This window comes from Vombatus ursinus, unplaced genomic scaffold, assembly GCF_900497805.2.
Source record: "Vombatus ursinus unplaced genomic scaffold, bare-nosed wombat genome assembly UNPS02014786.1, whole genome shotgun sequence".
Lineage (NCBI taxonomy): Eukaryota > Metazoa > Chordata > Mammalia > Diprotodontia > Vombatidae > Vombatus > Vombatus ursinus.
Genome location: NW_020954564.1, coordinates 54,930,333 through 54,948,423, shown reverse-complemented (window position 1 = coordinate 54,948,423; position 18,091 = coordinate 54,930,333). Strand labels below are relative to the sequence as shown.

The window sequence follows — 18,091 nt, the reverse complement described above, 5'->3', positions numbered from 1 at the left end:
GCATGGAGCTGATGGAGAGGTAAGAATGTTTGGGGGACAGGAGTTTGAGCTCTCATTTTTGTAGGATTTTGGGGGAAACAGACTAAACCTTATCTGTGCCACCTTGGAGTTAGTTTATTAACATATCCAAATCATTTCAGAGTTGTTAGTAAAACTTTAAAGTTAACATGTTGACATCGTCTCAAAATTATTATCACCTCTTGGTGTTCTGCAGATGTCTGGAACTTCTCTGAGATTTACATATCATGGGATCAAAAACCTTGAGAGCAGAGTGTAACTATCTTCTCCTGATTCCACACATATCTAGTTAATATATGATACAATTTGTAAATTACAGTCCCTTTGATCTTTGAGGCTATTTGTACATGACTTCCAGGTTCTCTTTTGCAAAATTATTTCCTGCTATTGGCCTTTTATACTGGCTACTTATAAATTTACTATTCTCATTAGAAGTGGGGGGGCAGGTCAGGAGAACCAGAACAAGATACAATTTTAACACATATATATGTATATGTTTATGTATATGTGTACATGTATATGTATGTGTATAAGTGTATGTATATGTAAACATTAGAATACTGGTAAATGTTAAGCAACCAACTTTCTGAAAAAATACACTAGACATACTTTTAAGTTTAATCTGCATTATTAACATTTTCTCTATCATGTTCTTAAATCTAGACAATCAACAAAACAACAAATCAAACCCTAATTTGTAGCATTTATTATTATTACTTATTATTATTTGTAGCTTTCTGAAGTACAAAAGTCACACTGAAAATTTAACTTTAAGCGAGTATAAACTGATGTCAGCACACCATGTATATATCTGTATGAATATGTATGTATATATGTGTATGTATGTATGTATATGTGTATATGTAGGTATGTGTTCCTCTCCTCCCCACCCACCATCAAGTTTACTTCTCATGTCAATCTCATCTAGAGGCAATATGATGTTGTAGATAGAGTGTTGGAATAAGAAAGACATGGGTTCAAATTCCTTTTCAGACCATATAACCCTGGGCAAGTTATTTATGCCCTATGCCTCAGTTTCCATACCAGTGAAATGAGGGAAGTATACTCATTGGCTTCAAAGGTCCTTTACAGCTCTAAATCTGTGATTTTATGATCCCATGTTTCTCTGAATTCCTCATATTTGTATATATAAAAGCATAATACATTTATATGTATGTACATATAATACATATAAATGTGTATATTTTAAATGATATATTAAATATATAACATATATTTATGTGGACTGTCTTTGGGTCAAAGGGTTTAGTAAATTTTCTCTCATAATTCAAGTCTTAGCTAATGTACTCTTTGTAAGAAGTCTTTTCCAGTCCTCCTTAATCTTAGTGCTTTACCCTTGAGGTTAACCTCAATTTATCCTATATATATCTTATTGGTATATGGTTGCTTGCATGCAGTTTCCCCCATTAGAGTGGGAGCTCTCTGACAGCAGGGTCTATTTTTTTTTTCACTTTCTTTGTCAATTTGTATTAATTCCCCAGTATTTAGCACAGTGCCTGGAATATAGCAGGCACTTAATAAATGCTAGCTGACTGACTGATAATTCCAAACTGATATCCAGAATAGTTATACCAATTCATAGCTCCACCTATGATGTATTAGAGCACCTATCTTCCCATAGCCCCTCCACCAATAGCTATTTCTGCCTTTTATTACCTTTGCCAATTTGCTGGGTATGAAGTAAAACCCTAAAATTGTTTTAATTTGCATTTCTATTATTACCAGTGATTTTAAGAAACTTTTCATAGGATTATTAAGGGTTTTCAATTATTTTTACCCATTGTTCTCATCCTTTAATAACTTGTCAATTATGAAAAGATTATTGGTCTTATATATTTGTGTTAATTCCACCTATATCTTGGATACCAATTATTTTCAAAGAAAAATTGTTCCAGGTGCTTCAGTTTATGAATGACATTATGTTGATAGCATCAGGTCCCTGCAGAGCCTCCTTGAAGAGATCTATAATCACTCAAGGGGATTTGGCCTGTCCATCCACACAGGAAAAACCAAATGGATGAAGAATTTCTATTGCTTAGACTTCAGTATGCATTTGGAAGAACACCCTATTAAGGAGGGATTCTTAGCTTTCTATACCATGATCTCTTTTGGCAGTTTGGTGAAGCCTATGGATCCCATCTCATAATAATATTTTTAAATGCATAAAATACACAGGATTACAAAGGTAATTAATTATGTTGAAACACAATTATCAATTTTTTTTATAAAAGCAATGGACCTCAGTTTAAAAACCTTTGCTATAGGGGCAGCTAGGTGGCACAGTGGACAGAGTACCAGCAGGAGAACCTGAGTTCAAATCCTACCTCAGACACATAACACTTACTAGCTGTGTGACCCTGGGCAAGTCACTTAATGCCATTGCCTAGCCAAAAATAAAAAAAAAGCTTAAAAAAAAACCCTTGCTATAGAGCTTCCAATAGTATGTTTAATTTAGGAAAGACAGTACAGATTGACAACAAGCTGGACCCAGAGTTAAAGAAGAGGAGACTGGGCTGGATTACTTTGGGGAAATTACAAAGCTCTTTTACTGAATAAGCTTTCCATGAAAGCAAAGAAGCACATCTTTTCAATATTAGCATTTTACCAGTATTGTTGTATGGTATCAAGACATTGAAAAACACTGCTGCCAAAGAATTATTAAAGATGGATATCAAAGAGAAGGCAATGTAGAGTCATACAATGTGTGTGAACAGACTATAACATATAACCAATCAAGAACTCTAAAGAAGACCAAGAGGAAAGGATGCCATCAAATAATTGTATGATAGAAAGAAAATGTGGGCTGTTAATATAGCAAAAGCAAGGGATGATGGATGGAAAACCAAAGTGCTCAATTGGTACTTTTATGATATTGGAGAGAAAATACAGAAAAGTCTATCATATAAGGTAGACACCTTCCAGTCAACTTTGGTGAGAACATGAGCAAGAGTCCTACTAGACTGAAAAGCATGGATCGGTTCCAAATGGTATCATTGGAGGAAACTCCTACATCAATAAAATCCCAGGTTCATTTGAGTATTTGATGAAAAGATCATTTTCAAGGGGTGGAGCCAAGATGGCAGAGTGAAAGCAGTGACTTGCTTGAGCTCTCCCCCAAACCCCTCCAAATACCTATAAAAAATGGCTCTAAACAAATTCTAAAGCAGCAGAACCCACAAAAAGACAGAGTGAAACAAATTTCCAGCCCAAGACAACCTGGATGGTTGATCAAAAAGGTATATCACGCCGGGCTGGGAGAGAAGCACAGTTCGGGCGTGGGTGCACAGGCCACAGTGAACCTGGAGCAGGCCTCAGAGGACTGAATTGTGGGCAGCTGTGGGGGTTTCCAGACTTCTCAACCCACGAATGCCAAAGACAACTTAGAAGATCAGTGGGAAAAGTCTGTTTCTGCAGTGAGAGAGAAGCTAGGTCTCAGCCCCAGTTCCTGAGCGTGGCCCCGGGGTGGCTGCTTCCTCCTAAGCTTTCGGCCCATAGACTAAGAGGGAATCCAGTGGCTGATCAGAGGGGGATTGCAGGGATCTCTTTGCCAGTGCTGAGGCAGGAATCTCTTGCTTTGCCCATGCTTGGATCTGGGTCACAATTCTGAGGGGCAGTCCTGGGGCAAGGAGGAGCACTGGCATTGTGAGGTTTGTAGTGGCAGTGGAGAGGAAACACCTCGCCCCTTATCATACCGCCTTGGAAGAACTGAAAATTTACAGGTCCATAGAAGTAGCTCTGAAAACAGCTATACAAATGCCCCAAGCTTGGGACAGTACATTCTCCACATTGGAAGCAGACCTCTACCATAATAAAGAGTTTATAACTCAAGTAATTGGCTGGGATCATGAGCAAACCTTGCAAGAAGTGTCAGACCACAGAATCTTTTTTTGGTAACAAAGAAGATCAAAACATACAACCAGAAGAAGACAACAAAGTCAAAGCTCCTACATCCAAAGCCTCCAAGAAAAATATGAATCAGTCTCAGGCCTTGGAAGAGCTCAAAAAGGATTTTGAGAAGCAAGTAAGAGAAGTAGAGGAAAAACTGGGAAGAGAAATGAGAGTGATGCAAAAAAATCATGAAAAACAAGTCAACAGCTTGCTAAAGGAGACCCAAAAAATACTGAAGAAATAACACCTTAAAAATAGCCTAACCCAAATGGCAAAAGAGACCCAAAAAGCCAATGAGGAGAAGAATGCCTTAAAAAGCAAAATTAACCAAATAGAAAAGGAAGTCCAAAAGCTTACTGAGGAAAATACTTCCTTAAAAATTAGAATAGAGCAATTGGAAGCTAGTGACTTTATAAGAAATCAAGACACTGTAAAACAAATCCAAAAGAATGAAAAATTAGAAAACAATGTGAAATATCTCATTGGAAAAACAACTGACCTGGAAAATAGATCCAGGAGAGAGAATTTAAAAATTATTGGCCTATCTGAAAGCCATGATCAAAAAAAGAGCCTAGACATCATCTTTCAAGAAATTACCAAGGAAAACTGCCCTGATATTTTAGAACCAGAGGGCAAAATAGAAATTGAAAGAATCCACCAATCTCCTCCTGAAAGAGATCCCCAAAGGAAAACTCCTAGGAATATTGTAGCCAAATTCCAGAGTTCCCAAGTCAAGGAGAAAATATTGCAAGCAGCCAGAAAGAAACAATTCAAGTATTATGGAAACAAAATCAGGATAACACAAGATTTAGCAGCTTCTACATTAAGGGACTGCAGGGCTAGGAATATAATATTCCAGGGGGCAAAGGAGATAGGATTATAACCAAGAATCACCTACCCAGCAAAACTGAGTATAATCCTGCAGGGGAAAAAATGGTCATTGAGTGAAATAGAGGACTTTCAAGCATTCTTGATGAAAAGACCAGAGCTAAATAAAAAATTTGACTTTCAAATACAAGACTCAAGTGGAACATGAAGAGGTAAACAGGAAAGAGAAATCATAAGAGACTTATTAAGGTTGAACTGTTTATATTCTTTCATGGAAAGATGATATTTATAACTCATGAGACCTTTGTCAGTATTAGGGTAGTTGGAGGGAAAAAATTATATGTATGTATCTATAGATATAGATATAGATATAGATAGATAGATAGAGGGCACAGGGTGAGTTGAAGATGAAAGGGTCATATCTGGAGAATAAAATTAAGGGATAAGAAAGGATTATACTGAGAGAAGGAGAAAGGGAGAGGTAGAATGGGGTAAATTATTTCACAAAAAAACAGCAAAGAAAAGGCTTTTACAATGGAGGGGAAACAGGGGAAGGTGAGAGGGAATGAGTGAATCTTATTCTCATAGGAGTTGGCTTAAGGAGGGAATAACATACACACTCAATTGGGTATGGAAATCTGTCTTACCCTACAGGAAAATGGGGGGAGAAGGAGACAAGAGAGCAGGGGAATGATATAGAGGAGGGCAGATTGGAAAAGGGGATAATCAGAAGCAAACACTTCTGAGGAGGGACAGGCTCAAAAGAAAGAATAGAGTAAATGAGGGGGCAGGATAGGATTAAGGGAAATAGAGTCAATTTTTCACAACATGACTACTATGGAGGCGTTTTGCATAACTGCACATGTATAACCTGTATTGAGTTGCTTGTCTTTTCAATGAGGGTGAGTGAGGAGGGAGGAAGGGAGAAAATTTGGAACCCAAAGTTTTAAAAACACATGTTTAAAAAAAATGTTTTCACATGCAACTGGGAAATAAGAAAAGCAGGAAATGGGGTACAGAAATCTATCCTGCCCTACAGGAAAATGCAAGGAGAAGGGGATAAGAGAAGGGGGGGAGAGATAGAAGGGAGGGCAGACTAGGGGAAGCGATATTGAGAATGCATGCAATCTTGGGGTGGGGGAGAGGCAAGATGGGGTGAAAATTTGGAACTCTAAATCATGTGGAAGTAAATATTGAAAACTGAAAATAAATAAATTAAAAAGAAAAAAAGAAAAGAAAAAAAGAGAAAAGAAAAGATCATTTTCCCAATTCTTAAGTTTCCCTTCTTATTCTAGCTGTATTAGTTTTGTCTGTGTAAAAACTTTTAAATTCAGTGCAGTTGAAAATACCTATTTCACCTTTAACAATCTCATCTACCTTTTGTTTGGTTAAGAATTCTCACCCAACCATGGTTATGGTACCTCCTTCCATTCTCCTCTAAATTTTTAATGATATGACCTTTTATATTTAGGTCACGAATTCACTTGAAGTTTATTATGGCACTTGGTATTAAATGCTGCCCTAAACAGACATTCTGCTAAGTTACTTTCTAATTTTCTCGGAGGTAATTGTTAAATCAGGAGTTACCCCAGTGCTTTTCCCACTACACCATGATCCCATCACATAAAAAAATTAAGTGAGCAGATGAACTTGGAAAAATAGATGTCTGTACTTTTCTGAGACTATCTCCATATATAAAAATGTATTATACATGTTTAATTCAGGATGTTGCTTTGTAAATATGTGTTATCTATGAAGTTTTGCTTTGATTTTGTTACTTAACCAAAGTCAGGAGATAAAATCAAAACACATAAATTGACTTCCAGGGAAACAAAACACATTTCCAGGAATAAAAATTCAGTCTTATTAAACCACATTTACGAACTGCAGATCTCATTAGATTTTCAACTCTTCACAAAAGTTAAAGCCATTTTAGCAAAACTTTCATGCTTGTAATATTTCCAGACAAGTTTGTATTATCTTTCCAAAATGTAAAATAATATTACAAAATTCCTCAACTATTGAAATTAAGCTTTTATACTAAGTAGCAGGATGGACATTCTTTTTTGTTGTTGTTGTCAAATGTTAATTTATTGCAATAGTCTCCTTTGTAGCTTTTAATTTGCTGGGCATTCCACAGCACCACTATTGATGTCATCAATGACATCATGAGGATGCCTGCCAACAGTGTTGCAGCCCACAGACTGGGCTGTTCCAAGTATCTCTTTAATGGTTCCAGAAAGGTCTCTTGCCAAGGATTGGTGCCTCCTCTGTCAAGCAATGTTGACAATCTCATCAACAGTGATGTTTCCATTGTGCTTAATATTTTTCTGCTTCTTTTTGTCCCGAGGAGGTTCCTTTAGGGCTTTGATGATCAAGGCTGAGGCAGAAGGCACGACCCCAATCTGGGCCTGTCTATTCTGAATGGTAAGTTTCACTATGATCCTTAGCCCTTTCCAGTCACCAGTTGCCTTGGCAATGTCATCACCAATCTTTTTGGGAGACAAACCCAAAGGACCAATTTTGAGGGCCAGAGCTGATGTGGCACCAACTTCACCACCAGTGCACCTTAAAAACATGACCTTAATTTCATTAGGGTCAAACTTGGGAGGCATGGCAGCAACAAAGGTGGAGGCTTCGCCTGGATGCTGCTGGGTGGCTGCTGGTGTTGGATGAACCCAGATTCAGGATGAACGAAAGAAGTTGCACCTTCACCACCACGAGCTGGGAGCCAAAAGCTGGACATTCTTTCTTAAGTCACATTTTTTTCCTTTATCTACAATACAACAATCTATTACTGTCTTCCTCCTTTTAATTATTCTCTTTAAAGACATAAGCGGTATTTATCATCCTTTAAGAAATATTTATAACTACACCTTTTCTCTGAAGAACTCAGGACGTTAAACATACAACTTTAAATGAAGAATGTTCCTTTGATGGATTCTTAATCTCATTAATTCAGAGATTCTCTCCCTTGGTACAAACCAAAACCCATCCATGGATGTCCTCTTATTCTTCATGATTCTTGTCTGTGTCTTTCCATAAATCTTCCACAGGACATATAACCAGTACACTTCATTCGCCACCAATCTGCAGTCCTCTGGACTTCACCATGCCCCACAAACCCCTTCATTTTGGAAGTTCATTTCAGCCCTGGAACTCACACCTCAGAAGTGTGCTCCGCCTCTGGGGTCCCTCTCTGTAACTGGACAGCTCCTCCCATAAACTCCATGTAAGGAGAATGCCCAAGCCAGCTATCTCTTCATTTCATTAGGATGCATTCCTCTAAATTTCTCCATTACGCTCCTTCCCTAGGTACCTTCTCCCCTTTGTTCCCTTTACAGCTGCCTTTTGTGTGTTGTCTTCCCAGTTAGAATGTAAGCTTATTGAGGGCAGGTACTGTCTTTGTCTTTTGCTTGTATTTCCAGTGCTTAGCACAGTGCCTCACATATAGTATTTGCTTAATACATGCTTGTTAACTGACTGAGACTATCTCCGTATATAAAAATGTATTATACATGTTTAATTCAGGATGCTGCTTTGTAAATATGTGTTATCTATGAAGTTTTGCTTTGATTTTGTTACTTAACCAAAACTAAAAATAAATTAATTAAAAAAAAAATTTCTTTAAAAGAAATCGGGAGGATAATGTCTGGAAGGGACTAGTCACAAGCAAAACAAACTTCTTGATCCTGAAGGGAAGAATCAAAAGGAGTGGTAGGGGCTTCTAAGTTTTAAATAATTTCCTGCTTAACAGTGCAATGTTCAGGCTGTCCATCTATTAACCTGTGCTCTCACTGGTTGGCCAGTCCACCTCCTTCAGTCATCCATGTCCTCCATAATGTCATAGGAGCATATGACCAAGAGCTGGAAGGGACCTAAGAAATCATCTAGTCCAGTTTTATCATCTTACAAATGAAGAAACTGAGGCCTGGAGAGATGAGATTATTCACCAAGTTCGTACAGGTGGTAAGTGGAAGATGTAGGAGTTGAGGTTAAATCCTCTGGCTTCAAATCCATTGACTTTTCCATTGTGCCATGTTGCCTCTCATAAAATCTCTCAAGATTACAGAACTAAAAGGAACCTTAGAGATCATTTTGCTAAGTCCCTCATTTTACAAATGAGGAACCTTAGACAACTAGCTATCATCATCATTGTCATCATTATTTATTTATTTTTCCTTTTTGGTGAGGCAATTGAGGTTAAGTGACTTGCCCAGGGTCATACAGCTAGTATGTGTCAAGTGTCTGAAACTGGATTTGAACTCAGGTCCTCCTGACTTCAAGGCCAGAGCTCTATCACTGCACCACCTAGCTTCCCCTGTCATCATTATTTAAAGGAGATGTTTATATAGCACTTTACAGTTTGTAAAGCTCTTTACAAATCTTATCTCATTTGATCCTCACAACAACCCTAAGGAGAAGGTGCAATTATTATCTTCATTTTAATATTGAGGAAACTGACTTACCCATGGTCACATAGCTAGCAAATATCTGAGGCAGGATTGGAACTCATATCTTCCTAACTCCAAGTCCGGCGTTCTATCCATCATGCCACCTAGCTGCCTATCCCACTTCTAGCAAACAAGTCATCATTGTGAATGTGGTATAACTTACAATGCTTATGTCTAGTATGTCACCTGCAATTTTTATGATTCAGAGATTTAAGTGCTCTGTTACTTGTAGCCATGAAGTATTCCTGGCAGAATAATGTCTTTTTAAGAAAAAAATGGGCTTTTGGAACAGGCAGTAACTTGGAATCATTGAAAATACTGAACAATTTTCAAAGTACACTCCAGCCTGCGCTCTCCCTTCTTCCTACTCAATTCTGGCCTCAGCTCATTGTTCGTCTGCAGCGTCTGTTCAAGACAGATGGGCTGTCCATCCAGCTGCATGTCATAGCCTGGGCAGTAGGCATTCTGAATACAGTTCTTTCCATGTGGACTTGGTGATAGTAATAACAACAGCTCACTTTGCTATGGCACTTTCCTGAGAACAACTCTGTGAAGGAGGTATGGTGAGTATTGTTATCCCTGTTTTACATAAAAAAGGAAACTGAGAATCAGAGTGCTTGAGTGACTTATTTAACATGACTCAACTAGTAAACTAGATAGAGCTTGAATTAAAACCCAGGTGTTTGCTCCTGTTATACTATACTCTCTTTTGAATCCAGGGATCATTCTATCTATCTATCATTTATCTATCTATCCATCCATATATTTATCTTTCTTATCTATCTTTCCATCCATATATATCCATCTGTCTGTCCACCTATCTGTCCATCTGTCTATTTACCTATCATCTATCTATCCATCCATTCATCTATTCTGAACTTAAACAGCAAAAAGGAGCATTTCCATACACTAACAGAACTCAAATAGACGATTCTATATGGAACCATTAATCTCCATTTCATACTGCTTGCTTTTCAGTTCTGTGTATTACTTTCAAAAATTGTCCTTTTCTATGCTTCCCTCAAATCCTCTTTCTGTTCTCTTCTGTGCACTTAAGAATGTTTCAATTGAACTCTTTTTGGCATCACCTTCCCATCACTCTCCTTCCCAATTAAAAACTCAGAAAAAGAAAGGGAAAATAGCCCCTTATAAAAATAAGCATAGTCAAACAAAACAAATACACACAATGACTATGTCCCAAAATTTATATCTCTTTCTACACCTTCAGACTATCACCTCTCTATCAGGAGGTAGGTAACATGCTTCATCATAGTTCCTCTGGAGAAAAGGATGGTTATTGTAGTGATCAGACTTGTCAAGCCTTTTGAAGTTGTTCTAATTTGGGTTGTTGCCGTCCTTGAATAAATTGTTTCCTGGTTTGGCTCGCTTCACTCTTCATGGTTTCATACTACTCAGGATTCTCTGAAATCTTCTCTTTCATCATTTCTTACAGTGTAATAACATTCTATTATATTCATATACCACAATTTGCTTAGTCATTCTCTAACTTCTAAGAGACAATTTAAGACATTCCCTTTGATTCTAATTCTTTGCTTTCCCCCCCAGCCCCTACCACTCCTTTTGAGTCTTCCCTTCGGGATCAAGAAGTTTGTTTTGCTTGTGACTAGTCCCTTCCAGACATTATCCTCCCGATTTCTTTTAAAGAAATTTTTTTTTTTAATTAATTTATTTTTAGTTTTCAACATTCACTTCCACAAGATTTGGAGTTCCAAATTTTCTCCCCATCTCTCCCCTCCCCCAACCCCAAGACGGCATGCTTTCTGAATACCCCTTCCCCTGATCTGCCCTCCTTTCTATCTCCACCCCCCATCTCTTCTCCCCTTCCCCTTCTGTTTTCCTGTAGAGCAGGATAGATTTCTATACCCCATTGCCTGTGTATCTTATTTCCTAGTTGCACGTAAAACCAATTTTTAATATTTGTTTTTAAAACTTTGGGTTCCAAATTCTCTCCCTTCCTCCCTCCCCACCTACCCTCATTGAGAAGGCAAGCAATTTGATATAGGTTATACATGTGTAGTCATGCAAAACACTTCCATACTAGTCATGTTGTAAAAAACTATATTTCCCTCGATCCTATCCTGTCCCCCATCTATTCTATTCTCTGCTTTGACCCTGTCCTTCCTCAAAAGTGTTTGCTTCTGCCCCGCCTGGGGGCCCGGAGCGCAGCTAGAACCCGAGTGGGGCCGGCCAGACTATGGCCTCGACCCCTGCTCGCCTGCGCCAACCCCTCTTCGTGCGCTGGCTCCGCGAGTGGCCGGACGAGGCGGCAGGCTGGGCCAGCAGAGGCGCTTCGTCTACCAAAAGGCTCTGCGCTCCCTCCCGGTACCCCTACCCCTCAGGAATGGGAAGGAAGCCAAGATCCTGAAGCACTTTGGGGATGCCCTGTGCCCTATGACGGACCAGCGCCTGGAGCAGCACCGAGCTTCCAGCCGAGGAGAACCACCGGTCTCTGAGCTCTCACAGGGAGAGTTGAACAGACCCCCAGAGGATGCAGTCCCTTCTCAGTGGTTGCAGGGCCCAGGCCGGCCCAAGGCTGGTGACCGCAGCAGCTACAGCCGCCCCGACACTCAGCCGCTCGAGCTCTGCTGCTGATGCTCTACAGGGAGCAGCTGGATCCCCAAAGCCCAGGTTCACTGACCAAGGAGGAGCTAGTGAAGAGGTGTGAGCAGGAAGCCCCCAGGGCGGCTCTCAGCAACAGCAGCCAGCCCTGGCCAGCCCTGCATGCCGTGCCCTCCTTCACAGAAACCTTGTCCAGGAGACCCGGCAGCCAGGCAGGTACTCACTAACCAGAAAATGAAGATCTGGGAGGGCCGGCTGCCAGCCTGCAGCCGAGATCCACCCAATCCCCTGGAAAGGAGGCAGGAGATGGGCCCCAAGAAGCCGTGGTTCAGCTAGGCACCAGGACTCAGGCTTCAGAGCCGCCCCTCGAGCTGGGGCCAGGGAGTACAGGATCCTCTTGTGTGTGGATGTCAGCGAGACCACACGGCCTGGCGAGCTCGTCCTGGACCATGTGGTAGAATGGAAGCTTCTGAACGACCTGTGTGGCTGCATCATAGATAGGCACTTTTGGAAGCAAAAGTTCTGCCTAAAACGTCTTTACCCTGAAGGATTATACTCACTTTTGTTGGGTAGGTGATTCTTGGTTATAATCCTATCTCCTTTAACCTCGGGAATATCATATCCCAAGCCTTCTGGTCCCTTAATGTAGAAGCTGCTAAACCTCGTGTTATCCTGATTTTGTCTCCACAATACTTGAATTGTTTATTTCTGGCTGCCTGCGATATTTTCTCCTTGACCTGGGAATTCTGGAATTTGACTATTATATTCCTAGGGAGTTTTCCTTTGGGGATCTCTTTCAGGAGGTGATCAGTGGATTCTTTAAATTGCTCTTTTATTCTCTGGTTCTAGAATATCAGGGCAGTTTTCCTTGATAATTTCATGAAAGATGATGTCTAGGCTCTTTTTTTGATCATGGATTTCAGGTAGTCCAATAATTTTAAAATTATCTCTCCTGAATCTATTTTCCAGGTCAGTTGTTTTTCCAATGAGATATTTCACATTGTCTTCTATTTTTTTTGTTCTTTTGGTTTTGTTTTATAATATCTTGATTTCTCATAGAGTCATTAGCTTCCATTTGCTCCATTCTAATTTTTAAGGAATTATTTTCTTCAGTGAGCTTTTGGGCCTCCTTTTCCATTTGGCCAATTCTGCTTTTTTTTTCTTATTTTTTAATTAATTTATTTTGACTTATCAACAATCACTTCCATATGCTTTTGAGTTTAAAATTTTTCTCCCCCTTCCTCCCCATCACCCTCTCCAAGACAGCACACAATCTGATATAGGCTATATATATATTATATATATATATATATAATATATATATATACACATTTTTATTGAACATATTTTCAGATTAGTGATGCCGTAAGAAAAATTAGAACCAAAAGGAGGAACCACCCCAATTCTGCTTTTTAAGGCATTCTGCTGCTCATTGGCTTTTTGGACCTCCTTTGCCATTTGAGTTAGTCTATTTTTTAAGGTGTTACTTTCTTCAATATTTTTTTGGGTCTCCTTTAGCAAGCTGTTGACTCGTTTTTCATGATTTTCTTGCATCATTCTCATTTCTCTTCCCAATTTTTCCTCTATTTCTCTTACTTGCTTCTCAAAATCCTTTTTGAGCTCTTCCATAGCCTGGGACCAATTCATATTTTTCTTAGAGGCTTTGGATGTAGGAGCTTTGACTTTATTGTCTTCCTCTGGTTGTATATTTTGATCTTTTTTGCAACCATAGTAAGATTCTATAGTTTGAGATTTTTTGCACTGTTTGCTCATGTTCCCAGTCAATTACTTGACTTTTTAACTCTTTGTTAAGGTAGGGGTCTGCTTCCAGTGTGGAGGATGTACTGTCCCAAGCTTCAGGGGTTCTGTGCAGCTGTGTTCAGAGATACTTCTAGGGACCTGTAAAATTTCAGTTCTCCCAAGGTGGTATGATCAAAGATGAGGTGCTTACTCCTTTCCTGGCCTGTGCTCTGGTCCATGAATGACCACAAGCACTCTTTTCTGCCTTGGAATTGTGAGGAGGATTCCCTCTCCACCACCACCACAAGTTCCCCCATACCAGCACCTCCTCCTTGCCCTAGGATTGCCACCCAGGACTGCAACCCAGATCCAAGCACGGGCAAAGCAAGAGAATCCTGCCTCAGCACCAGCAAAGAGATCCCTGCATTCTTCCTCTGATCAGCTGCTAGATCCCCCTACCATCTGTGGGCTGAGAGCTCCAGAAGTAGCTGCCACCTGGGAGCTGCACCAGGGCTGGGGCTGGACTGTGCACCTCTCTCACCCAGGTGTGACAGACCTTTCCTAGCGACCTTCTAAAGTTGTCTTTGGTGTTTGTGGATTGAGAAGTCTAGAAACCACCACACCTGATAGGGATTAAGTCCCCTGAGGCCTGCTCCACATTTGCTGAGGCCGGGTCTTTGTCTACACAGCCCAGGCTGAACTGTGCTCCTCTCCCAGCCCAGTACAACAAACCTTTCTCATCAACCACCCGAGTTGTCTTGGGCTGGAAATTTGTTTCACTCAGTCTTTTTGTGGGTTCTGCTGCTTTAGAATTTGTTTAGAGTCATTTTTATAGGTATTTGGAGGGGATTTGGGGAGAGCTTAAGCAAGTCACTGATTTTACTCCACCATCTTGGCTCTGCCCCCTATTCTCCCTCTAAATGCCATTCTCAATTCCACTTGTTTCTCTATTGTGTTTGATGTCTGTTTACATCAAACAGTATGCATGTGTATATTTCAACACACCTTTGTTCATTTCAAAGAAGAGCATGGTCCATTTGATGCCCACTCCCTCCACCCTGCCCTTTATGTAGTACAGAGGATCATCTGATGTTGCACCCAATTATGTGGAATAATAAGTCCCACCCTTCTTCCTCCTTTATATACTGGCACATTCCTCCTTTTTCAATTTCCCTTTTCTTTCCCTTTTTAAGACTGTCATGAACACACTTGTGTTCACATTTAATTCCCTCAACACCCATTAAAAACATTAAAGTTCTGTAAAGACAGTTGTTTTTTTCTCACCCTATTAAAATGTTAGCACAATCTGTAAGATTTTTTTAAGCCTGTGCTCATAGGGATATGTATGTGTGTGTATATATGTATATATGCATATATGTGTATATATACACATGCGTGCATATATATATACACACATACACATGCACACACACATATATGTGTATGTATAAATAAAGCTGTTTGTGTTTTCATATTTTTAAAATACGTTGATAAAATTTTTTTAAAAGAATGTTAGCACTATTTCATCATACATCAAATAACTATGTATTTCTCTAGATTCCTGTTTTTATATTACAAAATTCCTACAACTCTCTGCCCTTTTCATTAGATATACATGAAAGCCTTCTATTACATTGAAGATCCATGTTTCCCCTTACTCATCCTTAAAGAGGAAGGGCTTATGTCTTTTGTCTTTTGCAACATTCTATTCCAAGATTTCCTCTCTTTTATAGTGGAAGCTGCTGGGGTTTTGTGTGATACCGAGTTCCTTGGTGCTGGAACTGCTTCTTTCTGGATGCTTCTAATATTTTTTCTTTGATGTAAGATATCCAGATTTTTACTTTTCTTTCTAGGATTCCTTTCAGGAGGTAATTGGTAGATTCTTTCTATATTTATTTAGTCCTTTGGTTCTAATAGATATAAGCAGGTTTTATTTATGATTTCTTGAAATATAAGGTCCAGATTTTTTTAAATTATGGTTTTTAGGGATTCTTAATTGATCTCTCCTTGACCTCTTGGTTAGGTGAATTGCTTTTTATATCAGATATCTTATATTTTTTTTTCAATAGTTTTATTTTGTTCTAATATTTCTTGCCCTCTAATGGAGCCATTAATTCCCATTTGGTCCATTCTTGTTTTCAGGGATTCCACTTCTTGGTTAAGGTTTACCACTTTGTCTTCTATGCTACTTGTTCTTTTTCCAATTCTTTCCTCAATAGTTTTGTTTTATTTTTTATCTCTTGCTTCATCTATTTAGAAATTCATGGTGTCCTTGTGGAAAACCCATTTTTTTCTCAGCTTATATTTGTTATGGCTTTAATCATTCCTTTCTTTTTAGAGATCTCAAGATTTGCAATAAGTCTTTATAATGGTCAGTGTTTTCTTTGATTTATTTATCTCTCCAGCTTTGGTTCATTAGCTTGGCCTTTGTGCCAGGGCCAGGCTGCATTTATCTATTGGGCTTTTGGATAGGGTGGTCAGCCTCGCTTGATCTCCCCCTAAGTTACCTGGGTTCTTGCACAGATCTCCACCTCCCAAAATGAGACTTCGTTGGATCTTTAAGGTCCAGAGCACTAGATCTTCAAGGTCCTCCCTAACAGTTCAGGATAATGTTGTAGACATCAAAGCCCTTCATCTGGGCGGTGCTGAACAAAGATCTGTGACTCCACAATGTTTGCTGATTGATGCCCATCGTCACTTCCCACAGATTCCAAGGTCCCTACACTGGGGCTTTCTGACCACTGTGGGCCTTTGGCACTCTTGGGAGAGTCTTCCAAACCTACAAGCTCCAGACACATAGCTTTCCAGACTACATATGTTCTTGGACCATCTTTATTTGTGCTAGGATGCCACTCTGCGCTGGTTTTACTGATGATCCCCATTCCAATTGCCTATGGGCTTCTGGCTGACTTTTTGTGCAGTTTTTTTTTGGTGAAAGAGTCACTATAGTTTCTCATTGGTTTTGCTAGAATAGGTATTTGAGAGCAGGGTGGTCTGCCTTTCATCCAGGCAGCTATTATGGCTGGAATTTCCTCTGAGACCAATTTCATGTATAATCCTTTTTTCTGTATATAGGATTATTTACATTTTTGGTGTTTATCAAATTCACAATAACACGAAGGGGATCCCACTCTCTAGCCGTAGATGTCCCCCTCTGAGGTCCTCTACTCTTCTCTCTCTATACCCGGTCTTTTGATAATAGAATCAGCTTCTATAGGTTCAATCATCAGATGACTCCCAGATCTATATACATACACCCCCCATCTCACTTCTGAGCTCTGGTTCCTCATGACCAGCTGCCTGTGGATGTCTTCTGCTGGATATCCCATAGACATTTCAAATTCAACTTGTCCAAAGCAGAACTCTTCATCTTCCCCCTAAATTCACCCCATCTATACATGTCCCTGTACCTATTGAGGGCATTGCCATTCTTCCAGTCACCCAGGTTTGTAACCTTGGGCCATTTTTTACTTTTTTGTCAGTTGCCGGGTCTGGTCTAGTCTATCTCCACAACTTATCTTGTGTCTGTCCCCATCCCTCTATTAACATGGCCACTGCCCTAGTTAAGGTCCTCATCCCTTTAAGCCTGGACTATTGCAATAGCCTCCTAATCCTTCTCCCTGATCAGGCAGTCTCTTCCCTCTTCAATCCAAACAGCTACCAAAATAATATCCTTAGGACACAAGTCTGACTATGTCATGCACCTACTCGAGTGACTCTCTATTCCTCCTAGTATAAAATACAAATTCATTTCCCATCTGGCTGCTCTGCTTTGGGGTTTCTCTGACTGACTTCTCCATCATGCCTCAGGAATCTCACTACTGGGTTAACCTTATCTATCTGTAAGATCTCATCAGCCTTGGCATTCCACCTCATTACTACCCTCTGCCTCTCATTGGAGTGTAGGGCCAGGAACTCCAAACCTCTGTTCAAGGACAGACTTCCTGTTCAGACATCTCATTTCCCATCTGGCTTGCATACTTTGGGACTTCTCTAACTGATATCACCATGCCCCCACATTCGGTACCTCTCTATCTCCCTTTTTTCAGCTTCCTGTTGTTTATTGTCTTCTCCCACTAGATTATAAACTACTAAATGGTAGAGACTGACTTTTTTTCCTCCTGTATTTGTATTCCTAGCACCTAGCACAGTGCCTGGCACATAATAAGCACTTAATTAATATTTATTGATTAATTAATTAAATTTTCCAGATTGGCATTTAAACCCTCTATAGACTGGCTACAGTCTTCTTTTCCAGGCTTACTGCATATGATTCCCCTTCACAAACTCCCCATTCTAGCCAAACTAGCTTACCTGCTGTTTCCTATAACCAGCTTTTTATCCCCGACCTCCATGCTGATGCACAGGCTGAACCTCATGCCTAGAATGCACTACCTCTTCACCTCTACCTCTTAGCATCCCTGGCTTCCTTCAAGGCTCAACTCATGAACCACCTCCTATAATAAGCCTTTCCTAGCTCCTCTAGTTGTTAGGGTTCTCCCCTTCTTCAAATAATCATTTATATACTGATTTGTTTGTAGGTAGTACCCCACAGTAGAATA

At 39.8% G+C, this 18,091-nt stretch overlaps 2 pseudogenes; one reads left to right on the top strand and one right to left on the bottom strand.

Annotated features, from left to right (window-relative positions):
• Positions 1-6,834: 6,834 nt before the first annotated feature.
• Positions 6,835-7,370, bottom strand: LOC114047394 (annotated as a pseudogene).
• Positions 7,369-14,094, top strand: LOC114047292 (annotated as a pseudogene).
• Positions 14,095-18,091: the final 3,997 nt, after the last annotated feature.